At 38.9% G+C, this 15,831-nt stretch overlaps 1 non-coding gene across 1 annotated transcript; it reads right to left on the reverse strand.

The window, feature by feature from the left end:
* Window positions 1–14,792: 14,792 nt before the first annotated feature.
* LOC112746483 (small nucleolar RNA R71) lies at window positions 14,793–14,900 on the reverse strand. Its single transcript, XR_003174364.1, has one exon. It is a non-coding gene; the product is annotated as a small nucleolar RNA R71 (small nucleolar RNA).
* Window positions 14,901–15,831: the final 931 nt, after the last annotated feature.

Genomic DNA, 15,831 nt, shown 5'->3' on the forward strand with positions numbered 1-15,831 from the left:
ACTTTCAAATTCACTGGGAGAAGGTGATGGGTGAAAATTAGATTTCCACACAAACACACCGGCAAGTGTACCGGGTCGCATCAAGTAGTAATAACTCACAAGAGTGAGGTCAATCCCACAGGGATTGATGGATCAAGCAACTTTAGTGAGTGATCAGTTTAGTCAAGCTACCAGTGGTGAATGGAGTGAAAATTTGAAAACTGAATGTAAATGACAAGAAATTCAAAGTTGCAGAAAGTAAATGAGCGGAAACGTAAAGAGCAAGAAATGTAAATTGGCAAAATCTTAAATGACAAGAAAGGTAAATTTGCATCAGATCTAACTTGCAGGAAGTAATTGACAGAACCTTAAAGAAAAAGGAATGTAAATTGCATCAAATGTAAAGGGGGCTGGGTGCCAGAGAATTAAATGAAAGCAGTAAATCAAACAATTGAAGAGATCTTGAGAACAAGTAATCATGAAATTTAAAGTGCAGAAAAATTAAATTCAGATCCCAGTAAGCTCAAATGAAGAATTGCAAAAAGTAAAATTGCAGAAGAGAAGATTCAGAAACAGAAATTTCCTAAACCAAATTGAATTCAATACTTGAAATGTAAAAATGCAAAAAAATTAAAGTGTTTCAAAGAGAACTTTCTATTCTACTCCTACTCCTACTCCTATTGTTGTCTAGCAGAGCCAGCCTTCTTAATGAAATAAAATTGATGCCTTTATATAGGGTTCAGAAAATAAAAATGAAATTGAAAACAAATGACAATTTAAATGAAATTCCTAATATAGCTTTTTCTTGTGCCTTTGTGTGATGTCCATGGGTTTGAATTGGAATTAATTGAGCCAGAGTTGTACTTAGAGTGGGCTCTTTTGGTTTGGCCTTGCCTGAGAGTGGGTCAGGGTTGCTTGGTTAGCTCCCAGGGGAGCGCTCCGTTTGGTTTTGTGAACTTGGCCTTCACTTTTGTGCCAAATTGGTGCTCCTTGTGTGCGCTTGGCCTCCCCTAGCTTGGCCTCCCCTAGCGCTCAATAAGTGAACGCTACGTTGCCTTTATGAACGCTGGCCTTGCTCCTTTGGTGCTCCCTCTTGATTGAGCACGATAAAGTTCACAAAAGTGAATGCGGCGTTCAAACTCTTGAACCCTGCCTCTTGTTTTGCTTTGTGCGCGCCCAGCTTTCCTTGGTCCCAAGCCTGAAAATGTTAGCTATAGTGAACGTAGCGTTCACTTTGCTGAACGTGGTTTCTTGGCATGCTGGGTGCTCTCCTTTGATGAGCGCTACGTTTGAAATTTTCAGCGCTGGCCTTTGTTTAGTGCTATTTTTTGGGCCTTAAAGATGCCTATCACTTGTGCTTCAATCTCATACCAAATATAGATTTCTATATATCGTTGGAAAGCTCTGAATTTCGGCTTTCCAACGTAACCAGAAGCGTATCAATTAGACATCTGTAGCTCAAGTTATGTTTGTTTGAAGAAGGCATGGTCGCGCTATTTGGAAGGCCGAAAATGTTCACTTTAGTGAACGTGGCGTTCACTTCAGTGAACGCTGGCTGTTTGAAGGCCAAAGTTTAGCGCCCGCTTCTGAGGCCTAAACTTGATGTTTACCCCCATACTATTATATATCGTTGGAAAGCTCTGGAGTTTTACTTTCCAATGCATTTGAGAGCGAATCATTCCAAGCTCTACAGCTCAAGTTATCCTCCTTGGATAGTGAAGAGGTCAACTGGCCTTACTGTAGGTTGATACTATGTTCATCTTTGCACTTTCGGGATAAGTTTTCTCCCTCAGATTTAGTGTCCACCATGCAGTGACATATATTCTTGGAAAGCTCTAGATTCCTACTTTTCAATGCTACTTGAATCACCTCATTTGGAGTTTTGTAGCTCGAGTTATTCTTGTTGGAGTGTAAAGAGGTTAGGGTTGCAAATCCTCTTTGCTCCTCCTTGAGTCTGTTTCCACTCTTTTGCCACCTTGGGGTTGTGATTCTTCTTTTAGTGCTTTTATTGCTCATTCTCCTTCATCTTTTTACCTATAATCAACTGAACAAATACATCAAAGCCTTGTCATAATCATTAATTCTTGCATCATTCATATTATCAACTAAATCTTGCAAGAAATCTAATGAAAATGCATAAAATTACCAATGTTTGATTGAAGCTAAACAAGCATGAAATTCTCACTCAAACACTTACTTATTGCCTAAAAATGCATGAAAACCAAGTGAAAACTAATGAAATAGGCTTATGAAACTAGCCTAAGATGACTTTTCATCACAACACCAAACTTAAATCTTGCTTGTCCCCAAGCAAGCAGCAAAATAGAACAATAATGAATGAAGACAGAGAAGAGTATAATTCTTTATTTGCAAAACATTCAGTACTGGTTAATGGGGTTTTCATGCATGGTATCTTAGAGATTTTTATTCTATGGCTGAGACATCAACACTCCTTTGGATCCTTACTTGAATTACACAAAAAAATGAGACTTGTTATTACTTGGTCCTTAGTTTTTCTTGCTCTCTTTCTTTTGATTGAGATTTATTACTTAGCTGAGGCTTAATGTTATGTGATAAGGCAGCTTTTTAGAGTAAGTTTTCAGCCAGCATTCCCGCCCTAGTTAGTTCAAGATGCTAGGTGTTGAAACACCCCTATGGGCTTACTTGCTCAAGCCTCTCCTTAGCACACACACATCACAGGCATTTAGCTTTGTTTTGTCCTTTGGAAATTGATGCTCAGCACCTCTTTGGGTCACTAAATGCTTTGTCTCAAAGTAGCTCTTGATGGTGGACTTTCAGTTGGCAATCCCAGGTTAGTTAACCTAAGTTGCCGGGTGATGAAGCACCCCTTAGAACCTAGTTATCCAAGCTTATCTTTGTACAAGAACATCACAGGCATTTATCCAAATTTCTAACCATTGGTGCCCAGCTTTGTTTATTTCTTTTTGCTTCTTTCTCTTGCATTTTCTTTCTTTTATTTTGGACCTTTTTCATTTGTCAAGTCTCATGTAATGTAACTCAAGTTCATATCACAAAGTCATGCCAACATTCAGCCTTATTTATAAATCAACTAATGAGCCAACACATACCACCACATAACCTTATTCTATCTCATATCATACTAGACTTTTACTCTTTCTCTATTTCACAGTTATTTTTCTTTTATTCAAGCATGAGGAACAAAGCTTATAATTCAAGTAAGATGAAAGTGAATCAAGCACTTAGACTATCAAGCTATAACAACATGAAAATAAACAAATTAACAAACAGTAACTAAATCTAAGAAGACACTAATCAACAGGGGACATTTGCATTTTCAATTAGCATATTTAGGCTAAAGTCAGTCAGAGAACAATACAACCTCTTGGAGTCCATTTGTTTCCTCTGTGTTATCGTCATTGTTGGGTTCCATATCCTCCCTTTGTCCATGATGATGTATCTTTTCCTCCAAGAGATTGAATGACTTCCTACAAGAGATATTGAAAGTTGCTTGCTCCCTAAGCACTTGAGAAACAGTTAGCATGCATGTATGCTTGTGATTCTCTGATCCTAAGTTGGCGTGGGAACACCAAACTTAGTTCTTTGCCTATTTCTATGTGTAGCAGAATAAATACATGTATGAAATATCAAGTACTTCTTATTAAGAAAATAAACTATGAACTAGAAAACAAACTGAAAACTAGAAACATGACATTTGTTAAGTGGTTTCACTAATTGTTTGGAGCTGATATTAATCATGCTGAGGGTGCAATGTGTTCTTAATAAAATTTTTTGGTAGAATACCAAACTTAACATCCAACATTCACCCCTTAATTATTTTGGTGTGCAACACCAAACTTAGCTCTTTGTAATACAGAGAAATCTACTTAACTCCTCTATTGAAATAACTAAGAAAAGAAAAACTACTGACCTGTAGCTGATGAATTTCTTCCTCTTCTTCCATTTTGTTAAGAGGAATAACCTCAAGTGGAGAGATGAACCAGCTAGTGTCCCCTGTCTTGGCCTCTCCTCAGCAAGCTTCCTTTTGTTAATAGCTTGATTAAGCTTGCTTGCTGGATTAGGGGTAGGATCGGTGCTCTTGTTAGTTGCCTTCACTTCTTTGGATTCAATACTTGGTTGCTGTGTGATTATTGGAGTTTTATCTTCATCCAGAGCCTTCTGAATTACTGGCTCAATGAGCCCTTCATCTATGTAATCTTCAGCTTCAATTGAGCGTGAATCTCCTTGATTGGTTTCCTCCCCTTCCTCTGCTTAATCTTCCATTAAGTCTTTTGGGAGTGAAGTTTCATGTTCCTCTGTCACCTCAATTAACTTCTGTGGATATGCAGTTTTAGGTTCAAATACCTCCACTACCTCATTCTTCATCTAAAGTTTGCTTGACACAGGTGCCTCTTCTTCTTGTTCTTCCACTTCCTCCTTCACAAATTGGTCTTCATCCTCCTTGCTTAGTATTTCTGAGGGTTTTCTTATGTTCTCCAAGTGTTTATCCATCTTTTGGAGGAGAATTTCTTGTCTTCTCCAGGATTGTTCTTCTCTTTCCAATAATTCTCTGGACTTTTGAAGGGCATCCTCATCTACTAGCTCAAAAGATGAAGGTTGAGGGAAATCTTGTGGATATGGATGTATTGTGGTGAGATTGTTTTGAGTGGTATGGAATGAATCTTGTAGATTGTGGAATAAGTTTTGTGGTTTGTGGAATGAGTTGTATGGATCTTGGTGGAGACTTTGTGTTGAGGCATAATCAAGTAATGAAGAATTTTCAAATGGGGAACAAGGAGGTGAGGTTGGACAAGTTTGCGCAAATGAATTGAAGGTTTGCTCAAGTGATGATGGCTCTTGATAAGTGGAGTATGAACTATCATATGCTTTCTGGTTTTGGTCCTCCATCCACAATGTGAATCATTGTAGAATTCATCACAGTATGGATCATCTTGTGGCATTGGTTGACAATTTTGCATGAATTTATTGAAAGCATAATCAAGAGATGATGTCTCTTGCTGAGTATCATATGGAGCACTAGAATTCCCTTTCCAGCCATCGTTAGGGTTAGTATCATACCAGTATGATTTACTTTGTGGCTCTGGGAGGAAATTCCTTTCACTTGATTGTTCACACTCTTGTTGATATGCACAGACACCATGAGAATAATGACATAAATCATTTTGTGGTTCTGGACAATATCTCATGTGATTTGCTTGATTAATTTGTGGCTCTGGAGCATATCTCAATTGATTGGAGTGCTCAGAACTTGCAATTTCTTGGTGATACTCCCGGCCACTATTAGAATAATGACTTGAATCATTTTGTGATGGTGGGTAATATCCCATGAAAATTTGTTTGATCATAAGATGAGTTGAACTCCATTTGAATTTTTTAAAACACAACACCAATGAAAATTGAAATTCATGTCACCGAGAAGAATTTCTTAGTGAGGCAATAACTCAAACACCTTGGTGTCAATTTAAAATAGAAAACAAAAACAAAGAAAATGCTTAATCTAGACTTCTGACCAACTTAATCATTATCGATCTAAATCAATCCCCGGCAACGGCGCCAAAAACATGATGGGTGAAAATTAGATTTCCACACAAACTCACCGGCAAGTGTACCGGGTCGCATCAAGTAGTAATAACTCACAAGAGTAAGGTCGATCCCACAGGGATTGATGGATCAAGCAACTTTAGTAAGTGATCAGTTTAGTCAAGCTAACAGTGGTGAATGGAGTGAAAATTTGATAACAGAATGTAAATGACAAGAAATTTAAAGTTGCAAAAAATAAATGAGCAGAAACGTAAAGAGCAAGGAATGTAAATTGGCAAAATCATAAATGACAAGAAAGGTAAATTTGCATCAGATCTAACTTGCAGGAAGTAATTGACAGAACCTTAAAGAACAAGGAATGTAAATTGCATCAAATGTAAAGGGGGCTGGGTGCTGGAGAATTAAATGAAAGCAGTAAATCAAACAATTGAAGAGATCTTGAGAACAAGTAATCAGGAAATTTAAAGTGCAGGAAAATTAAATTCAGATCTCAGTAAGCTCAAACGAAGAATTGCAGAAAGTAAAATTGCAGAAGAGAAGATTCAGAAACTGAAATTTCATAAACCAAATTGAATTCAATACTTGAAATGTAAAAATGAAGAAAAATTAAAGTGTTTCAAAGAGAACTTTCTATTCTACTCCTACTCCTACTCCTATTGCTCTCTAGCAGAGCCAGCCTTCCTAATGAAATGAAATTGATGCCTTTATATAGGCTTTACAAAATAAAAATTAAATTGAAAACAAATTACAATTTAAATGAAATTCCTAATATAGCTTTTTCTTGTGCTTTTGAGTGATGTCCATGGGTTTGAATTGGAATTAATTGAGCCAGAGTTGCACTTAGAGTGGGCTCTTTTGGTTTGACCTTGCTTGAGAGTGGGTCAGGGTTGCTTGGTTAGCTCCCAAGGGAGTGCTCCGTTTGGTTTTGTGAACTTGGCATTCACTTTTGTGCCAAATTGGTGCTCCTTGTGTGCGCTTGGCCTCCCCTAGCGTTCAATAAGTGAATGCTACGTTGCCTTTATGAACGCTGGCCTTACTCCTTTGGTGCTCCCTCTTGATTGAGTGCGGTAAAGTTCACAAAAGTGAACATGGCATTCAAACTCTTGAACGCTGCCTCTTGTTTTGCTTTGTGCGCGCCCAGCTTTCCTTGGTTCCTAGCCCGAAAATGTTAGCTATAGTGAACGTAGCGTTCACTTTGCTGAACGTGGTTTCTTGGCATGCTGAGTGCTCTCCTTTGATGAGCGCTCCGTTAGAAATATTGAGCGCTGGCCTTTGTTGAGTGCTATTTTTTGGGCCTTAAAGATTCCTATCACTTGTGCTTCAATCTCATGTCAGCTTTCTAACGTAACTGGAAGCGCATCAATTGGACATCTGTAGCTCAAGTTATGGTCATTGAAGAAGGCATGGTCGCGCTGTTTGGAAGGCCGAAAACGTTCAATTTAGTGAATGTGGCATTCACTTTAGTGAACGCTGGCTGTTTGGTGGCCAACGTTTAGTGCCAGCTTCTGAGGCCTAAACTTGATGTTCACCCCATACTATTATATATCGTTGGAAAGCTCTGGATGTCTACTTTCTAATGCATTTGAGTGTGCATCATTCCAAGCTTTACACCTCAAGTTATGTTCCTTGGAAGGTGAAGAGGTCAGCTGGCCTTACTGCAGGTTGATACTATATTCATCTTTGCACTTTCAGGGTAAGTTTTCTCCCTCAGATTTAGTGTCTACCATGCAGTGCCATATATGCTTGGAAAGCTCTAGATTCCTACTTTTCAATGCCACTTGAATCACCTCATTTAGAGTTTTGTCGCTCGAGTTATTCTTGTTGGAGTGTAAAGAGGTTAGGGTTGCAAATCCTCTTTGCTCCTCCTTGAGTCTGTTTCCACTCTTTTGCCACCTTGGGGTTGTGATTCTTCTTTTAGTGCTTTTATTGCTCCTTCTCCTTTAACTTTTAACCTATCGTCAACTAAATAAATACTTCAAAGCCTTGTCATAATCATCAATTCTTGCATCATCATATTATCAACTAAATCTTGCAAGAAATCTAATGAAAATGCATAAAATTACCAATGTTTGATTGAATCTAAACAAACATGAAATTTGATAAACCACTATTTTATGCTTTATAATGTGTTTAATTGTGTGGTTTTATCATGATTTTTACCCACTTACTCATATGATTAGCATACATTTATATTTCCTTCCTAAAATTATTACATGATTAAAAACTTGCTCCCTAGAGACTTTTAATTACGCATTTTAATTCTCCTTTATTCCATTTGATGCCGTGATCTGTGTGTTAAATGTTTCAGGCTTTATAGGGCATGAATGAATTGGAGATTGGAAAGGAAGCTTGCAAAAATGGAAGGAACACAAGAAATTGAGGAGATGACCTGTGAGAAGTGACGCGGTCGCATGGCTCACGCGACCGCGCGAAAGAGAGGAAATGGCAGTGACGCAGCCGCATGGCTCACGCAACTGCTTGGATTGGAATAGCACAGGTGACGCGGAGGCGTGGACGACGCGCCCGCGTGCAAAAGCAAAATGCCAAACGACGCATCTGCAAGAATGACGCGATCGCGTGACGTGCGCGATCTGCATAATCTGCAGAATCGTTGGGGGCGATTTTGGGCCCTGTTTCGACCCAGTTTTTGGCCCGAAAAAGCAGACTAGAGCCAGAGGACATGATGAAACCAAAACAACATTCATTCTACACAGTTTTAGTTTTAGATCTAGTCTTACTCCTCCTCTAGGTTTTCTCTCTACACATTCATAGTTCTTATGATTTTTATTTTCTATTGCTCTTTGCGTTGGGATATTGAGAAGAGTTATTACCTCATCAAGACTTCGTCATTCTAGTTCGTTTTCTTTACTTGGCTTTACTCTTCCATGTCCTTTAATTTACCCAATTTTACTATTGGATTATTTTAGAATTCATTAATACAAGAGTTACTTTTATTTTTAATTGATTCCTTTGAGTTTTATTTATCATGTCTTTCTTTAATTCCCTTTCCTACGTTATGTCATAATGAGCGAGTAGTTTCCTAACTTGATGGGGAGTTGATTGAAAGAAACCCTTGAGATAGAATGCTCAAAAGAGAAATTGTAATTGGGTTTATTGTTGGATTGCTCTCTAGTCACTAACGCCAGTCCTTCCAAGTAAGCGGATTGGGACTTGTGAATAGAAACAGCATTCCAACTTGTTTGAGTTTCCCTTACCTAGTAAGGGATAACTAAACAGAACAACCTTCAATTATCAATTAATCTTGAGAGTACTGCAACAAGAATAGGGCTTCCAACTAATCTACTCCCAGTCAAGGATTTTATTTAAATTACTTAATTTCCCCAATTTAATTTTCTGTTTATTCAACTCAAACTCTTTTTGAAAACCCCTGATTAATAAATTAGCACACCTTTCTGCAACTTGTTGGGAGACGACCTGGGGTTCATACTCCCAGTATTTTAATTTTAATTTTTGTGATAACCCTTCTAAATTGATAAGCGGATTTCTGGTTGGTTAAGAACTATACTTACAACGCATATCTTATAACAATTCTTAACTCGCCAATTTTCGCCACGTCAATTTTTGGCCCCGTTGCCGGGGAGTTGCAATAGAGTGCTAAAGTTATTAATTGGAATTTTATTTATTTGCATTTTATTTTATTTTGCTACTATGAGCTGATTGTTTCTTTCTCTAGATGACGCGTTCACTTCCTGATCTAAGCTTGCCAGTATTCAATCCTGAGATTGAAAGAACTATTCACGAATAAGGCAAGCTCGGCGTCGGTTAGTCCTCTCAGAGGATGGATCTGAAACGTCATTTGAGGAAGAAACCAGCCCCCGTTCTACTGATTCGGTTGATTTATGTGTAGGTGACATGGCAGCACCTAGGAGAGTTACTATCCGGAGGCTGGAGCCCCTGATTTTACAATGCAACCGTTTCAAGCGCATCACCCAGCGGTGGCTACAGACTTTGAAATAAAGACTGCACTGCTCAATTTGATGCCCAAGTTTCATGGCTTACCTGCTCAATAGCCTATTAAGCACCTGAGAGATTTTCAAGCAGCCTGTTCTACTCTCAGGCGTGATGGTGCAGATGAAACTTCAATTCTGCTAAAAGTCTTCCCGTTTTCTCTTGAGGGAAAGACAAGAGAGTGGTACTACACTCAACCCGCAGCAACTGTATCCAACTGGGATACACTTAGAAGAGAATTTTTGGAAAAATTCTTTCCAGCTAAAGTTACTGATAAACTGAGGAAAGACATCTCCATGATTGTTCAGGATGAATCCGAGACTCTCTATGAATACTGGGAGCACTTCAATAATCTTCTGGAAGCTTGCCCCCACCATATGATTGACAAGATAATGTTACTCGGTTACGTCACACAGGGCATGAGGCCCCAAGATAAGACCGCATTGGAAAGTGCTAGCAATGGGTCTATGAAAAAGTACAAGACCACTGATGAGGCATGGCAATTGATCAGCGACTTAGCTGAATCCACTCGGAATCACAGGCAGAAACAAGGCCGTTCAAAAGCCGTTGCAGAAGTATCCTCTAGCAGAGAGACTGCTGCTCTAACTCAGAGTATCTGTGAAATGACCAACTTGCTGAAGCAGATGTAATTGAATCAACAACAAGTTCAGCAAGCTCAACCTTTTCCACCACAGCAAAGCCAACAGTTAGTCCCATAGAGAGTTTGCGGAATCTGTGCTGATTATAGCCATTATACTGATGAATGTCCGCAGCTCCAACAGGAAGACAACACCGTGGTAGCCACTCATAACTTTTATGACCGCCCCAACCAAGGGTACAATCAAGGTGGCAATTACAGCCATGGATGGCAAGACAATTCTAACCAGAATTGGAGGGACAACAACAACAGAGGAGGCAGAGACAATCAAGGAAATCAGAGGTGGAATAACAACAATAACAGGCAGTAGAACCAGAACCAGCCTTACAGAGCACCTCACTTGAGGCAATCCCAAGGACCACAGAATAACCAACAGCAGACCTCTCAAATTACTTATCCTTCCTCATCTTCTAATGATGACTTACTAAAATCTATTGATCGGAGACAACAGACCATGACAAATAACTTTTATGCTACACTAAATAGTCTGAACGCTACTTTGCAAGCTCTTGTCTCACAGATTGGATCAATGAATAACTCCAATAACCAGCCTTTGAGCTCCAGTAGAATCCCCTCTCAACCATTACCCAATCCCAAGGGTGACATTAATGCCATCACCCTCAGGTCCGGAACCACACTGCAGGAGAGGAATCAGGAGGAGCCAAGCCCACCGGAAAATGCCTTAGCTGAAGAGGCAGTGGAAATAGAAGATGTTGAAGAGGAAGAGGACATACAGGACATAGCCGAAAAAGAAGAAATTCAGCCACAGGAGGAAGCACCACAGGGCGCAGATACTGCAGAAGGCACCACTCCCATTCCATTCTCACAACTTGCAAGGAAGCCCAGGAAGCAGCTGGAACCTGATCCCAAAATGGTAGAGATATTCAAAAAGGTTGAGGTAACTGTTCCTCTTTTTTATGTTATTCAACAGGTACCTAAATATGCAAAGTTTCTAAAAGATTTATGTATACATAAAGAAAAAATTAATGAATTAGAAACTATTCCTTTAGGTAGTTCCATATTTGCTTTAATGGGAGGTTTACCTGAAAAGTGTAGTGACCCAGGTCCATGTATGGTTAATTGTACTATTGATGGTGTGGTATTTTCTGACTGCATGTGTGATTTAGGAGCATGTGTGAGTATAATACCTTTGTCTATATATGATATTTTGAGGCTCCTGATGAGCGGATAATTTATACGCTTTTTGGCATTGTTTTTAGTATGTTTTTAGCATGTTTTAGTTAGTTTTTATTATATTTTTATTAGTTTTTATTTAAAATTCACTTTTCTGGACTTTACTATGAGTTTGTGTCTTTTTCTGTGATTTTAGGTATTTTCTGGCTGAAATTGAGGGACCTGAGCAAAAATCTGATTCAGAGACTGAAAAAGGACTGCAGATGCTATTGGATTCTGACCTCCCTGCACTCGAAGTGGATTTTCTGGAGCTATAGAAGCCCAATTGGTGCGCTCTCAATTGCGTTGGAAAGTAGACATCCTGGGCTTTCCAGAAATATATAATAGTCCATACTTTGCCCGAGATTTGATGCCCAAACTGGCGTTCAAAGTCAGCTCAAGAATTCCCAGCGTTAAACGCCGGAACTGGCACCAAAGTGGGAGTTATACGCCCAAACTGGCACAAAAGCTGGCGTTTAACTCCAGAAAAAGTCTCTACACGAAAATGCTTCAATGCTCAGCCCAAGCACACACCAAGTGGGCCCGGAAGTGGATATTTACGTCATTTACTCATTTTTTGTAAACCTTAAGCTACTAGTTCTCTATAAATAGGACCTTTTGCTATTACACACTAATAGACACCTTTCATATACTTTCATAGTTCTTTTCACGTTTTGGGGCTGGCCTCATGGCCATGCCTAGACCATGTTCTTATGTATTTTCAATGGTGGAGTCTCTAACACACCATAGATTAAGGTGTGGAGCTCTGCTGTACCTCGAGTATTAATGCAATTACTTTTGTTCTTCTATTCAATTCAGCTTGTTCTTGTTCTAAGATATCACTTGTTCTTCAACTTGATGAATGTGATGATCCGTGACACTCATCATCATTCTCACCTATGAACGTGTGCCTGACAACCACCTCTGTTCTACCTTCGATTGAGTGTTTATCTCTTGGATTCCTTAATCAGAATCTTCGTGGTATAAGCTAGAATTGATGGCGGCATTCTTGAGAATCCGGAAGGTCTAAACCTTGTCTGTGGTATTTTGAGTAGGATTCAAGGATTGAATGACTGTGACGAGCTTCAAACTCGTGATTTTGGGGCGTTAGTGACAGACGCAAAAGAATCACTGGATTCTATTCCGACATGATCGAGAACCGACAGATGAATAGCCGTGCCGTGACAGGGTGCGTTGAACATTTTCACTGAGAGGACGGGATTGTAGCCACTGACAACGGTGATGCCCAACATACAGCTTGCCATGGAAAGGAGTAAGAAGGATTGGATGAAGACAGTAGGAAGCAGAGAGACGGAAGGGACAAAGCATCTTCATACGCTTATCTGAAATTCTCACCAATGAATTACATAAGTATCTCTATCTTTATTTTATGTTTTATTTATCTTTTAATCTTTCATCCTCCATAACCATTTGAATCCGCCTGACTGAGATTTACAAGATGACCATAGCTTGCTTCATACCAACAATCTCCGTGGGATCGACCCTTACTCACGTAAGGCTTATTACTTGGACGACCCAGTGCACTTGCTGGTTAGTTGTGCGAAGTTGTGATAAAGAGTTGAGATTACAATTGAGCGTACCATGTTGATGGCGCCATTGATGATCACAATTTCGTGCACCAAGTTTTTGGCGCCGTTGCCGGGGATTGTTCGAGTTTGGACAACTGACGGTTCATCTTGTTGCTTAGATTAGGTATTTTTCAGAATTTTTAAGAATAAATTCTAGAGTTTCAAGGTGATGTTCCCACCATCACACAAGCTGATTGATTCTCATCAATTTAGCTATTGAATGTAATGTCCTGCTGAAGCTTGGCCAAACATGTCTAATCTTTTTAGACTGAAGCTTTAGACTAACATTGTATGATTCCTGGAATTCTTATTAAAAGTTTTGATTCCCTTTATTTTCTTTTCTATATAATTTTCGAAAATCACAAAAAAAAAAAAAAGAAAAAAAAATGTATAAAACCATAAAAACCAAAAATATTTTATGAGTCTAGTATTAATTTTTAAGTTTGGTGTCAATTGCATGTTTCTGTTCTTCTTGCATTTTTCGAATTCATGCATGTTCTTCATTGATCTTCAGGTTGTTCTTGATGACTTCATTGCTTTGATCTTCAAATTCTCTTATTTTGTATGTTTTGTTGTTTCTTACATGCATTTTTACATTGTTATAGTCCTTAGTATACAAACTTTTAAGTTTGATGTCCTGCATGCATTGTTTATTTTATCTTAGTTGCATTCTTATTGTTTCTCATCATTAAAAATTCAAAAATATTTTTCAAAATTGTGTCTTTTCAAGTCAATAATACAGAGAATTGAAGATTCAGAACATACAGTAGAGGAATTATACAGAAAAAGTTGGGCGTTCAAAATGCCCAGTGAAGAAGGAAAACTGGCGTTTAAACGCCAGCCAGGGTACCTTGCTGGGCGTTTAACGCCCAAAAAGGTAGAGATTTGGGCGTTAAACGCCAGAATGGGCACCATTCTGGGCGTTTAACGCCAGGATGACACAAGAGGGAAGATTTTGTTTTTAATTCATATTTTTTTTTATGTTTTCAAAATTTTTCAAAATTAAATTTTCAATCATATCTTTTTTATTTCTAATTTCAAAATCTTTTTCAAAAATCACTTTATTTCTTTCCCAACTCTAATTTTTGAAAATCATTTTTCAATTTTTCAAAATTATTTCAAAATTCTTTACTTTAATTTCGAAAATTCTTCCCCTCTTCTCACATCCTTCTAGTTAAGAACTAACACTCCTCCATTATCAGTAATTCGAATTTTATCTCTCTTGATAAGTTCAAATTCTTCTACCTCCTCCTTCTATTCTTCTTTTCCTCTGACACCTCAAGGAATCTCTATACTGTGACATAGAGGATTCCATATTTTCTTGCTCTCTTCTCTTTCATATGAGCAGGAGCAAAGACAAAGGCATTCTTGTTGAGGCTGATCCTGAACCTGAAAGGACCTTAAAGCGAAAGCTAAGAGAAGCTAAGGCACAACTCTCTGTAGAGGACCTAACAGAAATCTTCAAACTAGAAGAAGACATGGCAGCCGAAAACAACAACAATGCCAACAATGCAAGGAAGGTGCTTGGTGACTTTACTGCACCTACTCCTGATTTCTATGGGAGAAGCATCTCAATCCCTGCCATTGGAGCAAACAACTTTGAGCTTAAGCCTCAATTAGTTTTTCTAATGCAACAGAATTGCAAGTTTCATGGACTTCCATTGGAAGATCCTCATCAGTTCTTAGCTGAATTCTTGCAAATCTGTGACACTGTCAAGACCAATGGGGTTGACCCTGAGGTCTACAGACTTATGCTTTTTCCTTTTGCTGTAAGAGACAGAGCTAGGACATGGTTGGATTCACAACCTAAAGAAAGCTTGAACTCTTGGGAAAAGCTAGTCAATGCCTTCTTGGCAAAGTTCTTTCCACCTCAAAAATTGAGCAAGCTTAGAGTGGAAGTCCAAACTTTTAGACAGAAGGATGGTGAGTCCCTCTATGAAGCTTGGGAGAGATATAAGCAATTGATCAGAAGGTGCCCTTCTGACATGCTTTCAGAATGGAGCATCATAGGAATCTTCTATGATGGTCTGTCTAAACTATCCAAGATGTCATTGGATAGCTCTGCTGGAGGATCTCTCCATCTGAAGAAGACGCCTGCAGAAGCTCAAGAACTCATTGAAATGGTTGCAAATAACCAATTCATGTACACTTCTGAAAGGAATCCTGTGAATAATGGGACAAGTCAAAAGAAAGGAGTTCTTGAGATTGACACTCTGAATGCCATATTGGCTCAGAACAAAATATTGACTCAGTAAGTCAATATGATTTCTCAAAGCCTGTCTGGAATGCAAGCTGCACCAGCCAGTACTAAGGATGCTTCATCTGAAGAAGAAGCTTATGATCCTGAGAACCCATCTATGGAAGAGGTGAATTACATGGGAGAACCATATGGAAACACCTATAATCCTTCATGGAAAAAATCATCCAAATCTCTCATGGAAGGATCAACAGAGACCTCAACAAGGTTTCAACAACAATAATGGTGGAAGAAATAGGTTTAGCAATGGCAAGCCTTTTCCATCATCTTCTCATCAACAGACAGAGAATTCTAGGCAGAGCCACTCTGACTTAGCAACCATGGTCTCTGATCTAGTTAAAACCACTAAAAGTTTCATGACTGAAACAAGGTCCTCCATTAGAAATTTGGAGGCACAAGTGGGTCAGCTGAGCAAGAAAGTTACTGAACTCCCTCCTAGTACTCTTCCAAGCAATATAGAAGAGAACCCAAAAGGAGAGTGCAAGGCCATAAACACAATCAACATGGCTGAATTTGGAGAGGAGGAAGAGGCAGTGATCGCCACTGAGGAAAACCTCAATGGACGTCCACTGGCCTCCAATGAGTTCCCTAATGAGGAACCATAGGAATCTGAGGCTCATAATGAGACAATAGAGATTCCATTGGATTTACTTCTGCCATTCATG

This window comes from Arachis hypogaea, chromosome 14, assembly GCF_003086295.3.
Source record: "Arachis hypogaea cultivar Tifrunner chromosome 14, arahy.Tifrunner.gnm2.J5K5, whole genome shotgun sequence".
NCBI lineage: Eukaryota > Viridiplantae > Streptophyta > Magnoliopsida > Fabales > Fabaceae > Arachis > Arachis hypogaea.